We start from the raw sequence: 24,919 nt of genomic DNA, 5'->3' as shown, positions 1-24,919 counted from the left end.
AATGATGCAACGATGTAAAGCTGATGGTTCAAAATTGGACACTTTAATAAAGAAATTCACAGGACAGCAATTATCAATTTCAGGAAAAACTTTTGTAACAGTTGCAATAATTTTCCATGAAGGACCTACTGTTACTTCTGGTCATTACACAGTTTATCTTAAATGTGAAAAAGGCTGGACACTGTGTAATGATTCCCAATTGATTTTCAAGCAACGTTTGCCTTTTGATTTAGCAAATTCCTATCTAATCTTCCTGAAACCAAAATTTTAGAGAGACTTGGCAAGATCTGTACAAATCAATTTTACCATTTTATTGGATTAGCATTGGAATTTAAAAAAAAAAAGATTTTTCAAATTACCATTTGGCCTAATGGAAAGGTAACCAATTGTAATGTGGACTTATTTAATTTTTAATGAATCTTTCGTAAACCAAAAATTTTGAGAAAATCGGTAACATCTGCACAATTTAAATATTGGAATTTTATTGGATTACCATTGGAAATTTATTCAAAAAATATTTTTTAAATTACTATTTGGCCATAAGGAAAGGTAACCAATTGTATTGTGGACTTATTTAATTATTAATTAATCTTTCGGAAACCAAAATGTTAGAGAGAATCGGTAAGATCTGTACAATTAAAATTTTGGAATTGTATTAGATTACCATTGGAAATTTAATCAAAAAAGAATTTTAAAATTACTATTTGGCCTAAAGGAAATAGAACCAGATATATTGTGGAGTTACTTGAAATATATTATTTTTGTGATTATGCTTCTGATAAAAAATTGTCAGACGGTATTTTAAAGAAATAATTATTGTTATTAGATGATATTTTTATAGAATATTATGCATTTCTATAATGTTATGTTTAAGTAAAAAGAGATTCTGGGGCTTTTTTAAAACAATCTTTGAGATTGTTATTTTTTTTTTGCCCGCTGTTAAGTGATGAATGCAATTGCTTTCACAATTTATAGTGAAATGCAATATATTCTGAAAACAGCAAAAGAAAGGCAAAACATTTTTTTTTTAAAATATGTAAATACGTGTACTGTGTTATATAATGATTTATTAAATATTAATACTTTTTTCTTTTTTTTCAGATTGTGAAAGAAAATTTTCGAAAAAAAACAACAATTTTTTCAAGTAATTTCAATTACATTTTAATTAAAAATTAAATTGTTGGGTGGGTCAGGTAAGTCAGAAATTACATGGTTCCTTTTCTTCCACTTTATCTCAAACAGATTTTTAGTATTTAGTTATTAATTCCTCAAGGATCTTGAGATGTGGTAATTGATTTTTAGTGTTTTTTAAAAAAAAAACAAAAAAAAAAAAACGCTTACCGTACGCGTACGGTAAAAAAAAAAAAAAAAAAGTTTTAAAGAAAAAATAAAAAAAAGTTGAGAGGTCAGGTTGGCTCTTAAAAGAGCCGTTGTGTTCATGCAGGGACAGAGGAAAGGAAGAATGGGAACATTAGCTGGTAGGACAAATGTGCTGGTCTATTTCGTTGTTAATGAGGGGAAGACTGGTCTCCCTATGAACAATTAGACCATGGCAAAATGAACACCGCATAGTAACCCTCGCAAACCGATGGTTCGTTTCCACAGGATCAGAAAAAGGTGAATCTGCCCCCACAGATGAAGGGCTCTGCTGAGCTTCCGAAGAAGGACTTGGCTGAGCTGCTGTGGATGTGCTTGGTTGACTTACTGAAGGGTTTCCTCCAGTATGTCGAGCATTTGTCCTAGGATGTACATCCTCAAGGTGTCTCAACATAGTGTGATTCCCGAAGGAATACTTCTTGTTGGGATTACCTCGTGAAAGTACACGCTTGCACAGCTTGCAAGTCACCAAGGCAGCATTGACTTTTTTCTCACCCTCAGGAAAAGTAAAATACTCCCATATAAAAGAGCTCTTCTGTTTCCTCTTTCTCTGCCTGATGGTGGTGCTGCTAGCCTCACTCTCAGCAGAAGAGTGCTGGTCTGCCATCGTATCACAAAGACAAGTCAGCTCCTTCACCTAAGGGATCACAAGCAGAAATGAGGGGAATGGGTGTGGTGTAGGAGAGTTCTAGAACTGAAACTACTTTGAACCAATCAAAAGTTTTGTTTCATGATCACATGACCCACCGTGCACGTACGTTACGCTTACGTTACGCTTACGTTACGCTTACAGAGCGCTTACGGTAAAAGTACGCATGCGCGTAAAAAAGACACGCGCTCGCACGCATGCGTATAACGGACACGCCCCAACACTTCCGCGTAACGTGCGCGTGTAGCATACACGCTTACGCGCCCCATACGCAGTACGCGCGGCTACGCAAATTGCGTAACTATACGCAAAAAGAGTAGATAAATTACGAACATTACGTAAACCGTACGCTTACCGTACGCTTACCGTACGCGCACTTAAAAAAATAATAAAAAAAAGAGAAAAAAAGGTTTTCTATGTTATACTAATATATCTTACCTGTTTGGAAAAAAAAAAAAAGAGAAAAATTAATATATTGCAGAATTATTTTTTTAAAAAAATAGTGTTTTAAGAGAATATAAACTTTAAAAAAAAAAAACTTGCTTTTTTTAAAAAAAACACATTTAATATAAGAATTTATAATAAAAAAATCATACAAAATCAAAAAAAAAACCATGGGAATCACATATGTTATAGGTAAGAATTAGCATTTAAAAAACCATACAAATTCACTGAAAAAACCATGGGTTTCACACACGTTATAGTTAGAAATTAGCATTTAAAAAACCTTGCAAATTCACTGAAAAAACCATAGGTTTCACATATGTTACAGTTAGGAATTAGCATTTAAAAAACCTTGCAAATTCACTGAAAAAACCATAGGTTTCACACACGTTATAGTTAGGATTTAGCATTTAAAAAACCTTGCAAATTCAGTGAAAAAACCATAGGTTTCACACACGTTATAGTTAGCTGGACATTTTACTGATAAAAAACCAATGAAATTCCCCCGTTATAGTTACTTAAGCTAACTATAACTTGCGCACCCGCAATCCACTGCTGATGACGTAACATATTACATCACTCATGACATGGTCAGTGACATCACTCATGACATCACTGATGACATCTCAAATGACATCACTGATGACATCATCCTTGTGACAGAGTGGTAGACCTCCTCTCACCCTAATATAACCTTTGATACAAACATTCAAAAATAGAGACTGAAATTTTCAAAAAAATGGACATACCAATACCAGTAACAAAAACCTCTTCAGTAATTCTAAGATCCACATACACATCCACTCACTTACCAACAGTCCTGTACAGTCACTCATACGTGTACTCACTCATCATATGTACTCATACACCTATACATCCTGTTACACAATGCTACTCATCCATGGAGTTACTCACACACATAGTCACTCATGCTAAAAAAGAATCAAACATACATTTACTTGCATATACAGTTATACACACACACCACCACACTTACTTCTACGGAAACTTACACATACTTACTCTTTTAAATAATCACTTATAAAAACACATACTTATTCATACAGGAACTGTTTCAATCTCTCACTCTCACATATACTCACTTATATACACCAATAGTCAAATATACTTCTTTAAAACATATTTAGTAACTCATAAAGACACTATTGAGACAGTCATTCACTCACTAACACACCCATACACACACTCATCCACTCATACAGACATGCACACATGCTGTCTTCAACACATACAAACAGTGAGTCACTCATTCATGCACCTATGCACTACGTAATACCCCCCACGTTCATGTAGTGCGGCAAGAGGCATCTGGGGCTGCAAGGCTTCCCGTTGGTGTAGTGCGACAAGAGGCATCTGCTCTGCAGGCTGGGGCTGCAAGGCTTCCCATTGAAAGTGATGACCTCTGGGTTGCCCCTGGCATGGGGCAGCCGGCATTGGCAGACTTTACTGGTGTTCCCGGGTGTAGAGTGAATACTGAGAACATTTTGCCGATAAAAATTTTTTTCAGATGTTTATGGACAATGTGTTTTTGGCAGAGATTGTTGAGCAGACTAATTTGTATGCTGAACAGTTTTTAAGCGACATCAGTGCCAGCCTTAAGCCCCATTCTAGAGCTAACCAGTGGACTCCCACAAACCTTGAAGAGATGAAGAAGTTCTTGGGATTAACTTTTTTGATGGGTTTGCTAAGGAAGCCATCAATGTCTTCATATTGGTCTACTAGTCCCTTAATGGTAACGGCTATATTTCCGGCAGTGATGAGTCGTGATAGGTATTTGCTTCTGCTTCGGATGCTGCATTTTGTCGATAATGGTTTCGCGCTGCCACAAGATCACTCTGATTGTGACTGTCTTTTTAAGATTCGGCCTATCCTTGATCAATTTGTTGATCGATTTTCTGAGATCTATGCTCCAGGAAAAGAAATAGCAGTAGATGAGTCTTTGGTGTTGTTCAAGGGCCGCTTGGTTTTTAGGCAATACATTCCTAGTAAGAGGGCACGCTATGGAATTAAGCTGCATATGCTGTGTGACAGTGGGACTGGATATGTCTCTAATTTCAGGGTGTACACCGGTAAGGAATCCAGCATTAACCCCCTGGTTGTCCGTCCACTTTTGGAGTGACTGAGAAAATTGTGTGGGAACTTGGTAGAGGATTATTTAACAAAGGCCACCATTTAAATGTAGATAACTTCTACACTTGTGTGCGGTTGTTCAGGGAATTGGCCAAAGTGGGCACTGTTGCTTGTGGCACAATCCGCTCTAACCGTAAAGGTTTCCCAAAAGAACTTGTTTGTCAAAAGCTTGTGCGGGGACAGTGCAGTGTATTGCATTGCAAGGAGCTTCTAGCTGTGAAGTTTTCAGACAGGAGAGATGTCTACATGCTGACTACCATCCATGATGAAAGCACTGCACCTGTGACTGTTTGGGGTCAGGTTTGTGAAGTGCACAAACCTGTGTGCATTTTAGACTATAATAGGCACATGGGTGGTGTTGACAGAGTAGATCAGAGGTTGGAACCTTACGCTGCTCTTCGTAAGGCTTACATTTGGTATAAGAAGTTGGCTATCCATCTTTTCCACTTGGCAACCTTTAATGCTTTTGTTGTGTTCAAGGATTCTTGTCCCGAGTCAAAGATGACTTTTGCTAAGTTTCTGGAGTCTGTAATAGGCAACCTTGTTCTAGTGGAACAGGCAAGTGTTCCTAGAGTTGGAGTGGTGGAGGATGTGGCTAGATTGAAAGATCGCCACTTTCCTGAATACTTTCCTCCCACAACCTCAAAAGACTTTCCACTAGGAGATGTAGAGTTTGTTGGCGAAGAGTTGTGCGGAAGGAGACTTGTATGTACTGACCCGACTGTCTTTCTAACACTGGACTGTGTGTGTCTGCTTGTTTTAAATCGTACCACACGCATACACATTTTTGGAAGCATCCATGAGTGGGAAAGTGAACTGCCTGGCCTGTATCGTTTAACATTTTTTATTCTGTTTCAAGGTTGGCATTAGTGCAATGTATTTAGTTTCAGATTTTGTGTTAGTATATTTGTATCTGTTTGCAATTTGTTTGTGTTGTTTTGTATAAAAAAATCCTAAATGTGATGGCGGTGTGTGTAGGCTGGGGCTTGGCTGGCGGTGTGCGTGGACTGGTGCCTGGCTGGCGGTGTGCATAGACTAGCGCTTGGCTGGCGGGTTGCGTGGATTGGCGCAAGGCTGGCGGTATGTATGGACTGGCATGTGGCTGGCGGTGTACCTGGACTGGTGCTTGGCTGTGGTGTGCAAGGACTGGTGCTTGGCTGGCGGTGTTAGTGGATTGGCGCTTGGCTGGCAGTGCGTGTGGATTGGTGCTTGGCTGGCGGTGTGCGTGGGTTGATGCTTGGCTGGCGGTGTGCGTGAGTTGGTGCTTGACTGGCAGTGTGCGTGGACTGGCACATGGATAGCGGTGTGCATGGACTGGCGCTCGGCTGGCAGTGTGTGAGTAGTGACTTGCTGCTGGTCACTACACATACTGCTAGCTGAGCGCCACTCCACGCAATCCATCAGCTTGTGTGGTTGTTGTGTCAGGAATGTGGAAACGTGAAAGTGATGGCCCCTTGAATGGCGCAGTCTGCTGATGTGAGTGTTGTAACGTGCTGGGCCTGCGGCTGGCGGTGTGAATGGTTTTGTATGTGTCACACGTATGAAAGGTGTATGAATGGCCTGTAAAGAGGTTGGTGCCTTGTCGTGGCTTTACAGCTCACGAGCTGTAAGTCAATGGTTCAGTTTCTCGTCCTTTCAATTATTGACAGTGCATTTCATTTTTGTGAAATCACTTGCTAATACAATTGTACATACTGAACCATCACTCACCCTCATGCCAAATCCAACCAGTATGTGTGTGTGCTTGAGGATTAGATGGGTGCGTAGTAATATATATATTTTTTTCTTTCTGAAGCAGGGTGTACCTTGTCCCTTTTTGTGAATGTTGTAATGTGTTGGTTTCGTGTCTGGTGGTGTGAATGGTCTTGTGTGTATCACGTATGAAAGGTGTGTGAATTGCCTGTAAAGCGGTTGGTGCCTTGAAGTGGCTTTACAGCTCACAAGCTGCGAGCCACTGGTTCAGTTTTTTGTCCATTCAATTATTGACAGTGCATATCATTTGTGAGAAATCTCTTGTTAATACAATTTTATATACTGAACCATCACTCGCCCTCGTGCCAAATCCAACTAGTATGTGTGTGTGCTTGAGGAATAGGTGGCTGTGCAGTAATCTTTGTCTGTTTTGTCTCTCTGCCAAGCTGTACATTTCATTTAAGAATAACCTAACAACATTAGTTTTTGTGTTAAACGAAACACCCATGGGAGTGCATGGTGATGTCTCTCTTGTGGATCCCATCAAGTTATCTTACCCACAATGTCCTGCAAACCCCAAAATGTGATTATGACATTTTACTTGCATTATTGTACCCAAATTTTCACACAGCGGAAAGTAACAACAAATTTCCAACCCCCCAGCATTTTTACAAGTATCCCAATAGAAATGGTACCTCACTTGTATGGGTGGGCCAAGTACCCGCGGCAGGGAAGGGCCCAAAATCTATTGATGCGAGATCAAAATTACCTATCACAACCCAACCTGGTTTTGCATGGGGGTCCCATGAGTTTTTGGCCCGGGGCTCGGCAGCCATCTAGGGAAACCTACCTAACTCACACATTTCTGAAAACTAGACACCAGGGGGCTTCCAGGGAGGTATGGCTTGCATGGATCCCCCAACATTTCCTTGCCCAGAATCCCCTGTAAACCTCAAAATTAGCTGAAAAAATCACTTTTTCACACATTATTGTGTGGGAAAGTTGTGGCATCACTGGGCTCACACAAATTTCCCACCACCCAGCGATCCCCCAGGTCTCCCGGTAAAAAATGCCCAAGTACCCGGGTGTCTACTTTTCAGAAATGTGTGGGTTTGGTTGGTTTCCCTAGATGACCGCTGAGCACGGGGCTAAAAACCCAGGTTACCCCCCTTGCAAAACCAGGTGGTTTTGTGATAGGCAATTTTGATGTCGCCTCACTACGTTTTGGGCCATTGACTGTCGCGGGTACTTGGGCCTCCCACACAAGTGAGACACCATTTTTACCGGGAGACCTGGGGGAACGCTGTGTGGTGGGAAAATTGTGTGAGCCAGGTAATACCATAACTTTCCCACACAAAAATGTGTGAAAAAAGTGATTTTTTCAGCTAAAATTGAGGTTTGTAGGGGATTCTGGGTAAGGAAACGTTGGGGGATCCACGCAAGCCATACCTACCTGGAAGCCCCCAGGTATCTAGTTTTCAGAAATGTGTGGGGTTGCTACGTTTCCCAAGGTGCTGGCAGAATTAGGGTTCAAAAACTACAGCTAGGTACTTTGCCAAAAAAGGGTAATTTTTCCCAGCGAAATTAAGGTGTGACCAGGTTGCGTTTTGCGCCATTTCCTGTCGTGGGCACTAGGCCGAACCACACAAGTGAGGTACCATTTTCTCAGAAGACTTTGGGGAACACGGGGTGGGTGGAAATTTGTGGATCCATGCAGATTCCAGAACTTTCCACCACAGAAATGTGGGAATTTTTTTTTATCTTTTGACAATTTTTTAGGTTTGCAAGGGATTCTGGGTAACAGACCCTGGTGGGAGGCAGGTAACAGACCCTGGTGGGAGGCAGTCAAATCACCCCATCCTGGATTTCCCTGGGTGTCTAGTTTTCAAAAATGTATAGGTTCGCTAGGTTTCTCTAGGTGCCGACAGAGCTAGGTTTCACAAACTACAGCTAGGCACTTTGCCAAAAAAGGGTCATTTTTCACTGCGAAATTGAGGTGTGACCACGTTGCATTTTGCGCAGTTTCCTGTCGCGGGCACTAGGCCGACCTGCACATGTGAGGTACCATTTTTCTCGTAAGACTTTGGGGGACGCGGCGTGGGTGGAAATTTGTGGATCCACGCAGATTCCAGAACTTTCCACCACAGAAATGTGGGGAAAATGTGTTTTTTTTGACAATTTTTTTGGTTTGCAAGGGATTCTGGGTAACAGACCCTAGTGGGAAGCAGTCAAGTCACCCCATCCTGGATTCCCCTGGGTGTCTAGTTTTAAAAAATGTATAGGTTTGCTAGGTTTCCCTAGATCCCATTAGACCTGTGGTTCAAAAACGACAGGTAGGCACTTTGCCAACAAGGGGTCATTTTTCACTGCGACATTGAGGTGTGACCACGTCGCGTTTTGCGCTGTTTCCTGTCGCGGACACTAGACCGAGCCACACAAGTGAGGTACCATTTTTCTCGTAAGACTTTGGGAAACACTGGGTGGGTGGAAATTTGTGGATCCATGCAGATTCCAGAACTTTCCAGCACAGAAATGTGGGGAAAATGTGTTTTTTTGTCAATTTTTTAAATTTGCGAGGGATTTTGGGTACCAGAACCTGGTGGGAGGCAGTCAAGTCACCACATCCTGGATTTCCCTGGGTGTCTAGTTTTCAAAAATGTATAGGATTGGTAGGTTTCCCTAGGTGCCGGCAGAGCTAGGGTTCAAAAACTACAGGCAGATACTTCGCAGAAAAAGGGTTAAATTTCATTGTGAAAATGTGGTCTGTTCACATTGGCTTTTGAGCCATTTCCTGTCGTGGGCACTATGCCTACCCACACAAGTGAGGTACCATTTTTATCGAGAGACTTAGGGTAATTCAGTTTTGTAAAGCAACTGTTATTACCTATTGATTTTTGATGCATTTGTGCCTTCCAAATGAAAGACATTGCGTAAAAAAAAAGTCATTTTGAAAAATGACCGATAATTCTCATGCTAGTATGAGTATTCCCAATTTCGAAAATGTGCAAATATGTACTGTTTTTAAACTCTATAATTTGTTCCCATTTCAGAAATACATAGGTGTCTTTCATACCGATTTTTCCATGTATACTTTTTCCCACAATAATTGCTATATACCCGGAACATAATAAAAAACCATTGCAAATTGCTGCTCAGTTATTAACTCTGGGTTTGTCGGGTTCTTGGTGAACCTACAAGTCCTATATATCCCCACAACCAGGAAGGTCCAGCAGATGTAACGTTATATTGCTTTCAAAGAGCTGTCATAATTAGAAGTTACAGTTGAAAACGTTGACACAAAAGGCTTTTTTTTCCAACTAATTTTCAATTTTTCCTATATTTCACTGTTAGTTTCTATAAAGAAACCTTTATGGATCTACACAAATGACCCCTTGCTGAATTCAGAATGTTATCTACTTTTCTAAAATGTATAGCTTTCCAGGATCCATTATTGCTTTCACACCCATTTTTACCATTAACTGGAAGGAGGTTGAAAGCACAAAAAAAAGCAAAAATAGGCTATGTCCCAGAAAAATGCCAAAACTGTGTAAAAAATGTTGGTTTTCTGACAAAAGTTTGTCATTCCCTAAAAGCTGGGAAAATGGGGATTTCAGCCCCAACAAAACCCTTTTTTGATACCATTTGCAGAAAAAAACCCAGATGCTTTCATTTGCAGCCCGTTTTTCAGCAATTTTTTTTCTGTATTTTGGCTAATTTCTGGGCCCCCTCCAGGGGAATCCACAAACCCTAGGTACCTTTAGAATCCCCATGATGTTGGAAGAAAAGGACGCAAATTTGGCATGGATACCTTATGTGGTCAAAAAGTTACAGGGACCTAAGCGCACACTACCCCAAATAGCCCAAAAAAGGCTTAGCACAGGGGGGAAATGCCTAGCAGCGAATGGGTTAAACCTATCTTAGTGAATGTATGAATGAGTGACTAATCTGTGTGAATGTGTGTATCCCTCTGTCATTTGCTGTGTAAGTGGCTGCATGGGTTGGTATGTAGATAGATGAGTGTCTATATGGAAATTGATTAGTTGTATGAGTACCTGTATGGGTGCCTGAGTGGCTGTGTGGGTGTTTGAGGATGTGTGTGACTCCCTGCATTTATGTATGGGTCGGTGAATCCCTGAGTGTATGGGTTTATGAGTGTGTCTGTGAGGGACTGTATTTTATGTATGGCTGTTTTGGTGAGTGAATGGATGACTCAGTGATATATGTAGTGAGTAACTGCATATGTAAAATGCAGTATATGTGACTCTTGGATGCACTATATAAGTGACTGTATGTGTGAGTGAGTGATTGTGAGTGGCTGTATGGGTGAGTATGTGCTGTGTCAGCGACTGCATGGAGAGTAAGCATTTGTTAGTATCTGTATGAGTAGTGAGTGTGTGTGTGTTTCTGTATGAGAGTAAGTGGCTTTGTGATTGAGTGCTCGGGTGAGTGAGTAGATGTGTGAGTAGCTCTATGGGTGACTGACGGTGTATGAGTGGCTGTATGGGTGTATGAGTGGATATCTCAGGGGCAGTATTGGTGAGTGACTGCCTGTATCAGTGCCTGTATGGGTGAGTGAGTGGATTTGTATGTAGACCTATTAATCAGTGAGTGGGTATGTACATAATGGTATTGGTGTGTCAATGGTTTCAAGAATGGTAGCCTGAAATTTGGAGTGGGTGTATGATAGGTTATATTGGGGTGTGAGTAGGTGCATCAGAGATTATGTGGATGACGTCTTCTGAGATGTCATCAGTGATGTGCAGAAATAGGCAACAGAGGTGCAGAAAGTGGCAAGAGAAGTGCAGAAATAGGTAAGAGGGGTGCAAAAAGAGGCAGCAGGGGTGCAGAAAGAAGCAAGAGAACTGCAGAAGGAGGCAAGAGTGGTACAGAAAGAGGCAAAAGAAGTACAGAAAAACGCAATCAAGGTGGAGAAAGAGGCAAAGGACATGCAGGAACAGGAAAGAGGGGTGCAGAAAGAGGCAAGAGAAGTACAGAAAGAATTGAGAGAGGTGTAGAAAGAGTCAAGAGAAGTGCAGAAAGAGGCAAGAGAGGTGGAGAAAGAGGCACGAGAGCTGCTGAAAGAGGGAAGGGGTGCAGAAAGAGGCAAGAGAAGCGCAAAAAGAAGCAACAGATGTAAACAGAGAGGCAAGAGGGGTGCAGAAAGAGGCAAGAGAGGTGCAGAAACAGGTAAGAGAAGTACAGAAAGAGGCAAGAAAAGTGAGGAAAGAAGCAACAGAGGTACAGAAATACAAAGGAAAAGTGCATAAAATGGCAAGAGAGGTGTAAAAAGAGGCAAGAGAAGTACAGAAAGAGGCAAGAGAAGTACAGGAGGCAAGAGAGGTACAGAAAGAGGAAAGAGAGGTGCAGAAAGAGGGAAGAGGGGTGCAGACAGAGGGAATTCGGGTGCAGAAAGCGACAGGAGAAGTGCATACAGAGACAAGAGAGGTATAAAAATAGGCAAGAGAAGTGCAGAAGGATGCAAGGGAGGTACACAAAGAGGCAATAGAGGATCAGGAAGAGAGAGGATAGGTGCAGAAAGAGGCAAGTGGGGTACAGAAAGAAGCAAGAGAGGTTCAGAAAAAAAGCAAGAGAAGTGAAGAAAGAAGCAACAAAGGTGCAGAAAAATGCAAGAGAAGTACAAAAAGGGGAAAGAGATGTGCTGAAAGCGGCACGAGAGTTGCAGAAAGAGGGAATAACAGTGCACAAAGAGACAGGAGAGGTGCAGAAAAAGCAAAGGAAGAACAGAAAGAAACAAGACAACTGCAGAAAGAAGCAACAGAAGTGCAGAAAGAGGCAAGAGAAGTTCAGAAGGAGGCAAGAGAGGTATAGAAAGAGTGAAGAGGGGTTCAGTAAAAGGCGAGAAGGGTACAGACAAAGCAAAAGAGGTGCAGAAAGAAGCAAACGAAGTGCAGAAAAAAGCAACAAAGGTGCAGAAAGAGTCACAAGAAGTGCAGAAAGAGGTAAAAGAGGTACTGAAAGAGAGGCAGAAGAAGGGAAGGAGGTCCAGAAAGAGGCAAGAGGAGTGCAGAAAGAAGCAACAGAGGTGCAGAAAGAGGTAAGAGGTGTGCAGAAAGAGGCAAGAGACCTATAGAAAGAAGCAACAGAGGTGCAGAAAGTGTCAAGAGAACTGCAGAAAGAGGCAAGTGAGGTGCAGAAAGAGGCAAGAGGGGTTCAGAAAGAGACAAGAGAGGTGCAGACAAAGGCACGTGTGGTGCAGAAAGAGGCAAGAGAGGTGCAGAAAGAGGCAAGAGATGTGCAAGAGAGGTGCTGAAAGAGGCAAGAAAGGTGCAGAAAGAGGGATGAGGAGTGCAGAAAGACGCAACAGGGGTGCAGAAAGCAGCAAGAAAAGTACAGAAAGAAGCAACAGAGGTGCATAAAGAGGCAAGGGGGTGCAAAACAGGCAAGATAAATCCAGAAATAAGCAGCAGAGGTGCAGAAAGAGGCAAGAGAAGGGCAGAAATAGGCACCAGAGGTGCAGAAAGAGGCAAGAGAAGTGCAGAAATAGGTAAGAGGTTTGCAAAAAGAAGCAACAGGGATGCAGAAAGAAGCAAGAGGGGTGTGGAAAGAAGCAAGAGAGGTGCAGAAAGAAACAGGAGAAGTACAGAAAGAAGCAACAAAGTTGCAGAAAGATGCAAGAGAAGTACAGTAAGAGGCAAGAGCATAACCCTGGACAGAGCTGGCGTAGTAAGACTATGCGGAGGAAAACAGAGTTGGGGGGAAACTGCGTGGAACTCGGTCCCGCCACCCGTCTCCACAAACACAGGTCACATTATTTTAAAATTAAATAAAAACACACTTACATGTCCTGTGGCGTCACCGGGCTGCCCACCTCCTCCTCGCCATATCTCTCCTACATGAGGTACATCTTGAGAGAATTGCGCATGCACAGTTCTCGCAAGACGTCTTGCGGGAAATGTGCATGTGCGCGCTCACGAACATGCGCAGTTCTTTTAAGATGTACCCCACGTAGGAGAGAGACAGAGGGCGAGAAGGAGGAGGGCAGCCCGGGGACACCGCAGGACAGGTAAGTGTGTTTTTATTTAATTTTAAAATAATCTTTAACTGTTTTTCGGGGGGGTGGGCTGGCTAACTCCGCTCCACTGCAGAGTCAGAGTTTTGCCCTATACTCCGCATTCCCAGTGGAGCGTGGAGTGGACAAATCTCCGCAAACTCTACAGGCGGAGCGGAGTATATGCCCAGGGTTACAAGACAGGTGCAGAAAGAGGGAATATCGGTGCAGAAGGAGACAAGAGGCATGCAGAAAGAAGCAAGGGAGGTGCAGATAGAGGGAATATGGGTGCATAAAGAGGCAAGAGGGGTTCAGAAAGAAGCAAGGGAGGTGCATAAAAAACAAGAGAACAGCAGAAAGAAGCAGCAGAAGTGCAGAAAGAGGCAAGAGAAGTGCATAAAGAGACAAGAGAGGTGTAGAAAGAGGGAAGAGGGGTGTAGCAAGAGGCAAATAGGTGCTGAAAGAGACAAGAGTGGTGCAGAAAGATGGAAGAAGGGTGCAGAAGGAGGCAACAGAGGTGCAGAAAGAAGCAAGAGAGGTGCATAAAGAAGAAAGAAAAGTGCAGACAGAAGCAACAAAGGTGCAGAAAGAGGCAAGAGGGGTGCAGAAATAGTCAAGAGAAGTGCAGAATGAAGCAACAGACGTGCACAAAGAAGCAACAAGGGTGAAGAAAGAGGCAAGAGAAGTGCAGATAAATGCATGAGAGGTTATGAAAGAAGCAAGAGAGGTGCAGAAAGAGGAAGAAGGGTACAGAAAGATGCAATAGGAGTACAGAAAGAAGCGAGGTGCAAAAAAAATGCAGAAAGAAGCAACAAAGATTCTGACAGAGGCAAGAGAGGTACAGAAAGAGGCAAGAGAAGAACAGAAAGAAGCAGCAGAGGTGCAGAAAGATACAACAGAAGTGAAGAAAGAGGCAAGAGAGGTACAGAAAAAGGTAAGAGAGGTGCAGAAAGTGGGAATAAGGGTACAAAAAGAGGCAAGAGGGGTACAGAAAGAAACGAGGGAGGTGCAGAAAGAAAAAAGAGAACTGCATAAAGAAGTGACAATATTGCTGAAAGAGGCAAGAGAAGTGCAGTAAGAAGCAACAAAGGTGAAGAAAGAGGCAATGGAAGTGCAGAAAGAGGCAAGAGAGGTGCAGAAGAGGTAAGAGAGGTATAGAAAGAGAGAAGAGGTGTCCAGAAAATGGCAAGAGAATGCAGAAAAAAAGCAAGAGAGGTGCAGAAAGAAACAACACAGGTACACCAAGAAACAACAGGTGCAGAAAGAGGTAAAAGAGGTGCCAAAAGAGGCAAGGGAGAAGAAAGAGACAAGAGAGCTGCAGAAAGAGGGAAGAGAGCTGCAGAAAGAAGCAAGAGAGGTGCAGAAAGAAGCACAGTACAAAGCAACAAAAGTGCACTGTAGGAGAATAGGATCTGCTTCACATGGGTACCCCCAATTTTTGCTGGTGTTTCACTGTTTTTCGACCTTAGTCTGGCTGTGGCCTTGCTAATCAGGACCCCAGCCTAGCTGCTTCCTCTCTAAAATGGTTTCCATGTACATTAGGTACATCTCTAATTGGATTCTGGAGTGCCTTATCAGTCCCTAGTATATGGTATACTATGTACCAAGGGCATAGGTACCTCAGAGGCCTACCAGGGGCTGAAGCATGTATTATGCCACTGGGAAGCACTCCAGAATTACAATACAGGCCTGCTACTGCAGCCTGGGTAAGGTGGTGCATATACTCCTTACTGTGGTATAGGCTACCTAGATCACTACCATTGCACACACATAAAAAACCTATAAGTCACTCCTATGGCAGGCCTTAACAATCCTGAAGGCAGAGTGCTTGGTTTTTATGTGAGAGGGTGCCCCTGCATGAGCAGAGCCCCTCTGCAGCGTTCGGAGTACCTCCTCTGATGCTGTTTGTGGTGCAGCCTGACCATATACTCTTAAGTGCATTATAACCTCACGGTAAATGCTAACTTTGGACTGGCTGCACGGAAACATCTCGTCTTTGTTGTCAAACACTTTGGAATACTACCTCCCCCCCCGCCAGTTCTGGCGGCGGGGGTAGCATTCCACCCTTCTAGAGGGAGAGACATGTTCACACTGGCCTACCCGGTAAAGACTTTCTAAAGTCCTGGCACCACAAAATGGATGCTACTGCCACAGACACGGGTCTGGCCTCCTACTGCTGACCGAAACTCCAGCAGGGGAGGCCTGGACAATAGGTTTCCTGTCCCACAGAGGTGTAACCACCTCCCCAGACAGGCAGATGTGTATTGGGGCTGGACAGGAGCACTCTCTGGTGCTTTAAAGTCCTGCACTGGGGGCACACTTGGTGTCCCTGTGCATAGTCCAGTTCAAACCGGTTGCTGGGGCTACCTGCCCCTGCTCTGGCACAAAATTGGACAAAGGAAATGGGTGTAACCACCCCTCTTTCCAAACCCTCCCATAGGTGGGTCCCTAGAGTATGTCCAACCCCCAAACTTATTATAAGTATGGGAACCCAGTCCTTGAGACTTTAGATTACCCTGGACGAAACTCTGCAACATATATCCTGGACCTTCGACTTTCTATTTTCACTAGAAGACTGAAGAAATCTCCCTTGGGGTCAAGGAGTGACTCCCCTGCTTGGCAGGCACCAAAGAAGCAACTGTCCGGTCTGCAACTCTGAAGCTACCGCCGGACGCCGAATTCTTAGCATCACCAGAGGTGGATTTCCAGACATCTTCGAGGCTACCCTGAGTCCACAGCAAAGCTGAGGCTGGTGGCTATTGTGGGTGACGTGGAACCATGACCCCTGGACACCGTGAACTTTTGCCTGTACATCATCTTTCTGGTCTTCCTTGAAGTTGTGCTCTGGTCTTCAATCAGCCCCATCCTTGCACACCGAGTGCACTGAAGATCTCTGGCCTCCACTCCACGAGTAACCCGTGGGCCAGTTTCAAGTGCAACCGCTTGAGGCTCCTTCGAGATTGCTAGCCCCTTGGCTAGTGGGTCCCCACTAAGGCAACTCCTTTTCTGCTTGGGCTTTCCTGATTGCTCCAGACATGCCCTGACTTACCGTCACTGGGTGAGTCCCCCAGACCTTGCTGGTTGGCACCGATGTCTTTCTTCTATTTCCCAATGACTTGCTGTTGCCAAGGCTTGTTGGGTCCATCCTGGTTGCCAACACAGCAGCACTCAACAGACTTTATGAGAGAGCTTGAATCCAGCTCCTGGTTGTCGTTGATGCCTCCTGGACCTCGTGGCTGAAGAGTCAAGACACCCATCAACTCACCTGAAGCACCCGACATCTGTGGGCATTGGACTAACGTGCCCCTGGTCACTGGTAAGTGACCCAGACACTGTCCCCTCTGCTTTCAGGTTCCTTCCATCCTCGATCCAGGCTTGGGTCTCTCCGGACACTTCTCCTCTTCACGGCAGCAGCACTTCCTTTCCAGCTTCCATTGAAAACGACGCCGCAACCCAACACCATTTGACACCTATGCACCCGGCTTCCCTGGGTGAGGTAACTCGAGTACTCCAGTGCTCCCATGGGTGTTGGCCCTAGACACCTCTAAGTCCAAAAGGGTTTGCTGTAGTTGTCCTCTAAGTATCCTTAAACTCTTAATTTCCAACCGCGACTTTCCCCATAGGAGTTAACGGTGATTCGCGGCTGTGTTCTCACACTGCACGCATCACCGTTGGTCCCCTGTGTCACTACCTTGGGTGGTTCCTTGTGGTCCAAGCACTTCTACAGGCTCTACACCTTGTGTCTAGTTCAGTCGGGGTTCTTATACCACTTTATTGGTATATGGTTTGGTACGCCCCTAGGGCCCAAACGTGTATTTGTGCTTTTACTATTGAATTCTGACTTGTAACTTAAGTACTCCACCCTCATAAAGAGACTAGAGGGGTGTGTTGTATCCTAAATACATATATTTTAAATATATACCTGGTGTGGTTGTCCTTTCATTTGGTCATTCAAGAGATTATAGCCTGGTAAAACAAGCTGCTTTACATTCCTTCAAGACATAGCCTGAAGGCTGCTTTCCATAGCTACCACTAGGATAGCTTTCAATAAAGGTTGTCTTTAACCTATCACCATAAGAGGTTTATTTGGACTGGTACAAGGTGCCCACTTTAATTAGTGAACAGCATATACCAGGCCAACTTCTCACATGCAAAAAGAGGCAAGAGGGGTGCAGAAAGAGGCAAGATAGGTGCAGAAAGAAGGAAGTTGTACAGAAAGAAGCAAGTGAGGTGCAGAAAGAGGCAAGAGAGGTACAGAAAGAGGGAAGAGGGTGCAGAAAAAAGCAAGAGCAGTTCAGAAAAAAGTAAGGGAAGTGCTGAAAGAAGCAAGTGAGATGCAGAAAGAGGCAACAGACATGCAGAATGAGTCATGAGAGGTGCAAAAACAAGCAGGAGAAGTGCAGATAGAGGCAAAAAAAGTGCAGAAAGAAGCAACAGACGTGCAGAAATAGGCAGAAAGAGAGGTGTAAAATGTGGCAAGAGAAGTGCAGAAAGAGGCAAAAGAGGTGCTGAAAGAGGTAAGATAGGTGCAGAAAGGGGGAAGAGGGGTGCAGAAAGAGGCAACAGGGATGCAGAAAGAAGCAAGAGAAGTACAGGAAGAAGTAACAGTAGTGCAGAAAGAGGCAAGAGGGTTGGAGAAAGAGGCAAAAGGCAAGAGATGTCCAGAAAGAAGCAATAGAGGTCCAGAAAGAGGAAAGAGAGTTGCATAAACAGGCAAAAGAGGTACAGAAAGAGGGAACAGGGGTACAGAAAGAGGCAAGAGAGGTGCAGAAAAAAGCAACAGAAGTGCTTAAAGAAAGTGGCAAGAAAAGTGCAGAAAGAGGCATGAGATGTTCTGCAAGAGGGGTGCAGAAAGAGGAAGAAGGGAACAGAAAGATGTCATAGGATTGCAAAAAAACACAAGTGCAGAAAGAAGCAACAAAGGAGCAGAAAGAGGCAAGAGAGGTGCAGAAAGAAGCAACAGAAGTGAAGAACGGAGCAACAGAGCCGCAGAAAGAGGCAAGAGGGGTGCCGAAAGAGGTTCTGAAAGCAGCAAGAGAGCCGCAGAAAGAAGAAGGGTACAGAAAAATGCAATAGGAGTGCAGAAGGAAGCAAGAGAGGTGCAGAAGGAAACAACACAAGTGTATGAGGAAGCAACAAAAGTGCAGAAAGAGGCAAGAGGGGTGCAGAAAGAGGTAAGATAGGTGCAGAAAGGGGGAAGACGGGTGCAGAAAGAGGCAACAGGGATGCAGAAAGAAGCAAGAGAAGTACAGGAAGAAGTAACAGTAGTGCAGAAAGAGGCAAGAGGGTTGGAGAAAGAGGCAAAAGGCAAGAGATGTCCAGAAAGAAGCAATAGAGGTCCAGAAAGAGGAAAGAGAGTTGCATAAACAGGCAAAAGAGGTACAGAAAGAGGGAACAGGGGTACATAAAGAGGCAAGAGAGGTGCAGAAAAAAGCAACAGAAGTGCTTAAAGAAAGTGGCAAGAAAAGTGCAGAAAGAGGCATGAGATGTTCTGCAAGAGGGGTGCAGAAAGAGGAAGAAGGGAACAGAAAGATGTCATAGGATTGCAAAAAAAACACAAGTGCAGAAAGAAGCAACAAAGGAGCAGAAAGAGGCAAGAGAGGTGCAGAAAGAAGCAACAGAAGTGAAGAACAGAGCAACAGAGCCGCAGAAAGAGGCAAGAGAAGTGCCGAAAGAGGTTCTGAAAGCAGCAAGAGAGCCGCAGAAAGAAGAAGGGTACAAAAAAATGCAATAGGAGTGCAGAAGGAAGCAAGAGAGGTGCTGAAGGAAACAACACAAGTGTATGAGGAAGCAACAAAAGTACAGAAAGAGGCAAGAGGGGTGCAGAAGGAGTCTAGAGATGTACAGAAAGAAGCAGCAGAGGTGCAGAAAGAGATAACAGAAGTACAACTAGAGGCTAGAATGGTACAGTAAGAGGCAGGAGAGGTGCAGAAAGAAGGAATAAGGGTGTAGAAAGAGGCAAGAGGGGTGCAGAACGAAGCAAGGGAGGTGCAGAAAGAAACAAGAGAACTGTACAAAGAAGCAATAGAAGTGCAGAAAGAGGCAAGAGAAGATTAGAAGGAGGCAAGAGAGGTGGAGAAAGAAGCAACAAAGGTGAAGAAAGAGGCAAGAGAAGTGCAGGAAGAAGCAACTAGGGTAAAAAAAGAGGCAAGGGAAGTGCATGAAGAGGCAGGATAGGTGCTGAAGAGGTAAGGGAGGTGTAGAAAGAGGGAAGAGGGGTCCAGAAAGAGGCAAGAGAAGTACAGAAAGAAGCAACAGAGGTGCAGAAAGTGGCAAAACAAGTACAGAAAGACGCTAAAGAGGTGCAGGAAGAGGCAACAGAAGTGTTGAAAGACACAAGAGAGGTGCAGAAAGAGGTAAGAGAGGTGCCAAAAGAGGCAAGGAATGTGCAGAAGGAGGCAAGAGATTTGGAGAAAGAGGTAAGAGAGCTGCAGAAAGAGGGAAGAGGGGTGCAGAAAGAGGCAATACAAGTGCAGAAAGAAGCAACAGATATGCAGAAAAGGCAAGAGGGGTGCAAAAAGAGGCAAGAGAGGGGCAGAAAGAAGCAAGTGGTGCAGAAAGAGGGAAGCAAGGTGCAGAAAGAAAGAAGAGAGGTACAGAGAAAGGCAAGAGAGGTACAGAAAGAAGAAAGAGGGGTGCAGAAAGAAAAAAGAGAGGTGCAGAAAAAAGCAAGTGAGGTTTAGAAAAAAGTAAGGTAGGTGCAGAAAGAAGCAAGTGAGATGCAGAAAGAGGCAAGAGAGGTGCAGAAACAAGCACACAAATTGCAGATATAGGCAAGAGAAGTACAGAAAAAAACAACAGAGGTGCAGAAAGAGTAAAGGAGGTGCTGAAAGAGGCAAGAGAGGCACAGAAAGAGGGAAGAGGGGTACAGAAAGAGGCAACAGGGGTGCAGAAAGAAGGAAGAAAAGTGCAGAAAAAAGCAACAGTAGTGCAGAAAGAGGTAAGAGGGGTGGATAAAGAGGCAAGAGAAGTCCAGAAAGAAGCAACAGAGGTACAGAAAAGGCAAGAGAAGTCCAGAAAAAACAACAGAGGTGAGAAAACAGGCAAGAGAAGTGAATTAAGAGGCAAGAGAAGTGAAGAAAGAGGCAAGAGAGGTACTGAAAGAGGTAAGAGAGGAAAAAAGAGTGAAGACGGGTGCAAAAAGAAGCAACAGGGGTGCAGAAAAAAGCAAGAGGGGTGCAAAAAGAAGCTAGAGAGGTGTAGAAAGAAGCAGGAGAAGTGCAGAAAGAGGCAGAAGATGTGCAGAAAGAGGCAAGAGAGGTACAGAAAGAGGCAAGGGAAGTGCAGAATGAGGCAAGAGAGTTGGAGAAAGAGGCAAGAGAGCTACAGAAAGAGAGAAGAGGGGTGCAGAAAGATGCAAGACCAGTGTAGAAAGAAGCAAGACAGGTGCAGAAAGAAGCACAAGAAGCGCAGAAAGAAGCAACAGAGCTGCAGAAAGTGGGAAGAGAGGTGCAGAAAGAGACAAGACAAGTGCAGAAAGAAGCAACAGAGGTGCAGAAAGAAGCAAAAGAAGCACAGAAAGAAGCAACAGAGATGCAGAAAGATGCAAGTGGTGCAGAAAGAGGGAAGAGAGGTGCAGAAAGAAACAAGAGAGTTACAGAGAAAGGCAAGAGAGGTACAGAAGGAAGAAAGAGGGGTGCAGAAAGAAACAACAGAGCTGCAGAAAGAGGCAAGAGAAGTGCAGAAAGAGGCAGAAGATGTGCAGAAAGAGGCAAGAGAGGTACAGAAGGAGGCAAGGGAAGTGCAGAAAGAGGCAAGAGAGTTGGAGAAAGAGGCAACAGAGCTGCAGAAAGTGGGAAGAGGGGTACAGAAAGAGACAAGACAAGTGCAGAAAGAAGCAACAGAGGTGCAGAAAGAAGCAAAAGAAGCACAGAAAGAAGTAACAGAGGTGCAGAAAGAAGTAAGTGGTGCAGAAAGAGGGAAGCGAGGTGCAGAAAGAAACAAGAGAGGTACAGAGAAAGGCAAGAGAGGTACAGAAGGAAGAAAGATGGGTGCAGAAAGAAACAAGAGAGGTGCAGAAAGAAGCAAGAGAGGTTTAGAAAAAAGTAAGGGAGGTACAGAAAGACGCAAGTGAGATGCACAAGTAAGAGAAGTGCAGATATAGGCATGAGAAGTGTAGAAAGAAGCAACAGAGGTGCAGAAAGAGGCAGAAGTGCATAAAGGGGCAAGAGAGGTGCTGAAATTAAAAATGATCTAATATCAGCACTATGTGAAAGGCCCGTAATATCTACTGATTCTAACCAAGCTGCGACAGTCTTTCATAACTGGCTTAATAGAGCAGCCAATATTGTGGCACCGGAAGTGACTAAGCACTCTCGAAGGAAACTAACCTCGTCCCCCTGGTACCCGGCAGAACTAAAATTAAGTGCAGGCAAAAGGAACGCATCTGGAGATCTGAATATAATAGCGTACAAAGGAAAGATTACTGTGCAGCCTTAGAAGAATATAAAACGGCAATTGCACTGGCAAAAACTGCTTACTTTACCACCAAAATCCAGGAGGCCACAAATTCCCCAAAATAATTATTTCAAACGGTCTCTGTGCTGATGAAGTGTCCGCAGGACACAATGTTTTCACCAGACCAAAACTTTGTACACAAGCTGGCAGGTTTTTTTCAAAGCAAAGTTCAATCTGTATATGATGACCTTCTAAATTCAGCCAAGGATGTAGGGCGCAACGATCCAGCTCAGCCTGAGGACAAGGCCTCTCATTGTGGCCTACTGCAATTCCCACAGTTAGGAGAGGAGGAAGTGGCTGACTTATTGTTAAAAATCAAATCTGGCTCTCCTCTAGATCCCTGTCCACAGCATATATTACATTTGGTTTCAGGTAAGATAAGTATCCCACTGTCTTCCATATTAAACCAAAGTATAGTTTCAGGGGTCTTCCCAACTATCTGGAAAGAAGCTTGTATTCGCTCTCTTTTAAAAAAAACCTAAGCTGGATCCCTCAGATGAGAAGAACTACCATCCCATCTCCTGCCTGCCGCTACCTGCCAAGGTTCTCGAGAAGGCTATGAACTTAAAATTAACAACATATCTCGAGACCAATGATATCCTTGATTCTACCCAACATGGCTTTAGATCATTACATTCTACTGAGTCAGCCTTAATTATGGCAGCAGAGGAAATACGTAAGGTGATGGATGGTGGAGGAAGGGCTGCATTGGTCCTGCTTGATTTAACAGCAGCCTTCGACACTGTGAACCACACGGTACTAGTTCGAAGGCTACAGGAAGTAGGTATCAGTGGTACAGCTCTCTCCCGCCTCACCTCTTTCCTATCATCCAGGAAACAGATGATTCTTTGGGATGGCTATCAGTCTGAGGAGTTCACACTCCCCGGTGGAGTGCCACAAGGCTCGGCCTTGTCCCCTACGCTATTCAATATATATGCAGCCCCTTTGGCTAGATTGATAAAAAGTTACGGCTTTGCGCTGGTGTCATATGCTGATGACACGCAGCTTATAGTGTCTGTAACACAGTCAATGGATGATACGGCAGCCCAATTTTGCAATTGCATTTCTGCCTTGATGGCCTGGATGAGCTCCAATTTTTTGAAACTCAACGTAGATAAAACTGTGGTGGTAGAGTTTGGACAGAAAAACTCTGGAACCAACTTTGGTGGCCAACTGCAGCTAACATCTGTCTGACTCCGGTTAAAAAAGCTAAGAACCTCGGTCTTATGTTTGACAAAGACCTTACTTGGGCTCCTCAGATTAATCAAGTCTCATCAGCCTGCTTCTTCGTGTTAAAAGGCCTTCGGAAGATTCTTCCATTTATCCCTCTCTCGATGAGAAAAACAGTGGTAGGAGCCATGGTGCTATCCAGAATTGACTATTGCAATGCCCTCTATTTGGGAGCAGGTGACGCTCAACTCTCCAAACTCCAGTCAATTCAAAACGCGGCAGCAAGAGTCCTGCTGAAACTACCTAAACACTATCCTACATCCACCAGCATAAAACAGCTTCACTGGCTTTCAGTGAGATGATGCATTGACTTCAAAACACTCTGCCTGGTGCACAAAGCCCTGTTTGGTGGTGGGGCAAAGGATGTGCAATCCTTGTTTGCTCGATATGTACCATCACGATCTTTAAGATCGTCTTCCCTTGGTCTGGTGCAACTTCCAAAGATAAAGAAAACAAGGTGTGGAGGGAAGCGTTTCTCCTTCTTAGCGGCCAAACTATGGAATTCACTACCCACACGTCTGAGACTTCAACCCAGCAGATATGTGCTCAGAAAGGAAAGCAAAACATGGCTCTTTTCCCAACCCTGAACATGTTGTTCACTGTCTCTGCACATCACTTAGCGCCAAGACGCCTCAGCAGTAATGCGCTCTATAAATACACTCAGTCAGTCAGTCAGTCAAAGAGGCAAGAGAGCTACAGAAAGAGGGAAGAGGGGTGCAGAAAGAGGTAAGAGGGGTGCAGAAAGAAGCAAGAGAAGTGCAGAAAGAAGCAACAGTAGTGCAGAAAGAGGCAAGAGGGGTCGCGAAAGAGGCAAAAGAAGTCCAGAAAGAAGCAACAGAGGTGCAGAAAGCAGCAATAGAAGTCCAGAAAGAGGCCACAGAGGAGCAGAAACAGGCAAGAGAAGTGAATAAAGAGGCAAGAGAAGTGTAGAAAGAGACAAGAGAAGTGAAGAAAGAGGCAAAAGAGGTGCTGAAAGAGGCAAGAGAGGAGCAAAAAGAGGGAAGATGGATGCAAAAAGAGGCAACAGGGGTGCAGAAAAAAGCAAGAGGGATGCAGAAAGAAGCAAGAGAGGTGTAGAAAGAAGCAGGAGAAGTGCAGAAAAAAGTAAAAGAGTTAGAGAAAGAGGCAAGAGAAGTGCAGAAAGAGGCAGAAGATGTGCAGAAAGAGGCAAGAGAGGTGCAGAAAGAGGGAATACAGGTGCAGAAAGAAGCAAGTGAGGTACATAAACAAACAAGAAAACTGCAGAAAGAAGCAACAGAGGTGCAGAAAGAGGCAAGAGAGGTGCAGAAAAAAGCAAGAGAGGTACAGAAAAAAGTAAGGGAGGTGCAGAAAAAAGCAAGTGAGATTCAGAAAGAGGCAACAGACGTGCAGAAAGAGGCAAGGGAGGTCCAGAAAGAATCAACAGAGGTGCAGAAAGAGGCAGAAGTGCAGAAAGAGGCATGAGAGGTACAGAAAGAAGGAAGAGAGGTGCACAAAGAGGCAACAGGGTGCAGAAAGAAGCAAGGGGAGTCCAGAAAGATGCAACAGAGGTGCAGCAAGAGGCAAGATAAGTCCAGGAAGTGGCAAGAGAGGTGCAGAAACAGGCAAGAGAAGTGCATAAAGAGGCAAGAGAAGTTTAGAAAGAGGAAAGAGAAGTGCAGAAAGAGGCAAGAGAGGTGCTGAAAGAGGCAAGAGAGGTGCAAAAAGAGGGAAGCGGAGTGCAAAAAGAGGCAACTGGTGCAGACAGAAGCAAGAGGGGTGCAGAAAGAAGTAACAGAGGTGCAGAAAGAAGTAAGTGGTGCATAAAGAGGAGTTTTATAGAAGAATATAAAACGGCAATTGCACTGGCAAAAACTGCTTACTTTACCACCAAAATCCAGGAGGCCACAAATTCCCCAAAATAATTATTTCAAACGGTCTCTGTGCTGAGG

This window comes from Triturus cristatus, chromosome 2_1 (assembly GCF_964204655.1).
Source record: "Triturus cristatus chromosome 2_1, aTriCri1.1, whole genome shotgun sequence".
Classification (NCBI taxonomy): Eukaryota; Metazoa; Chordata; class Amphibia; order Caudata; family Salamandridae; genus Triturus; species Triturus cristatus.
Note: the sequence above shows the minus strand (reverse complement) of the source record.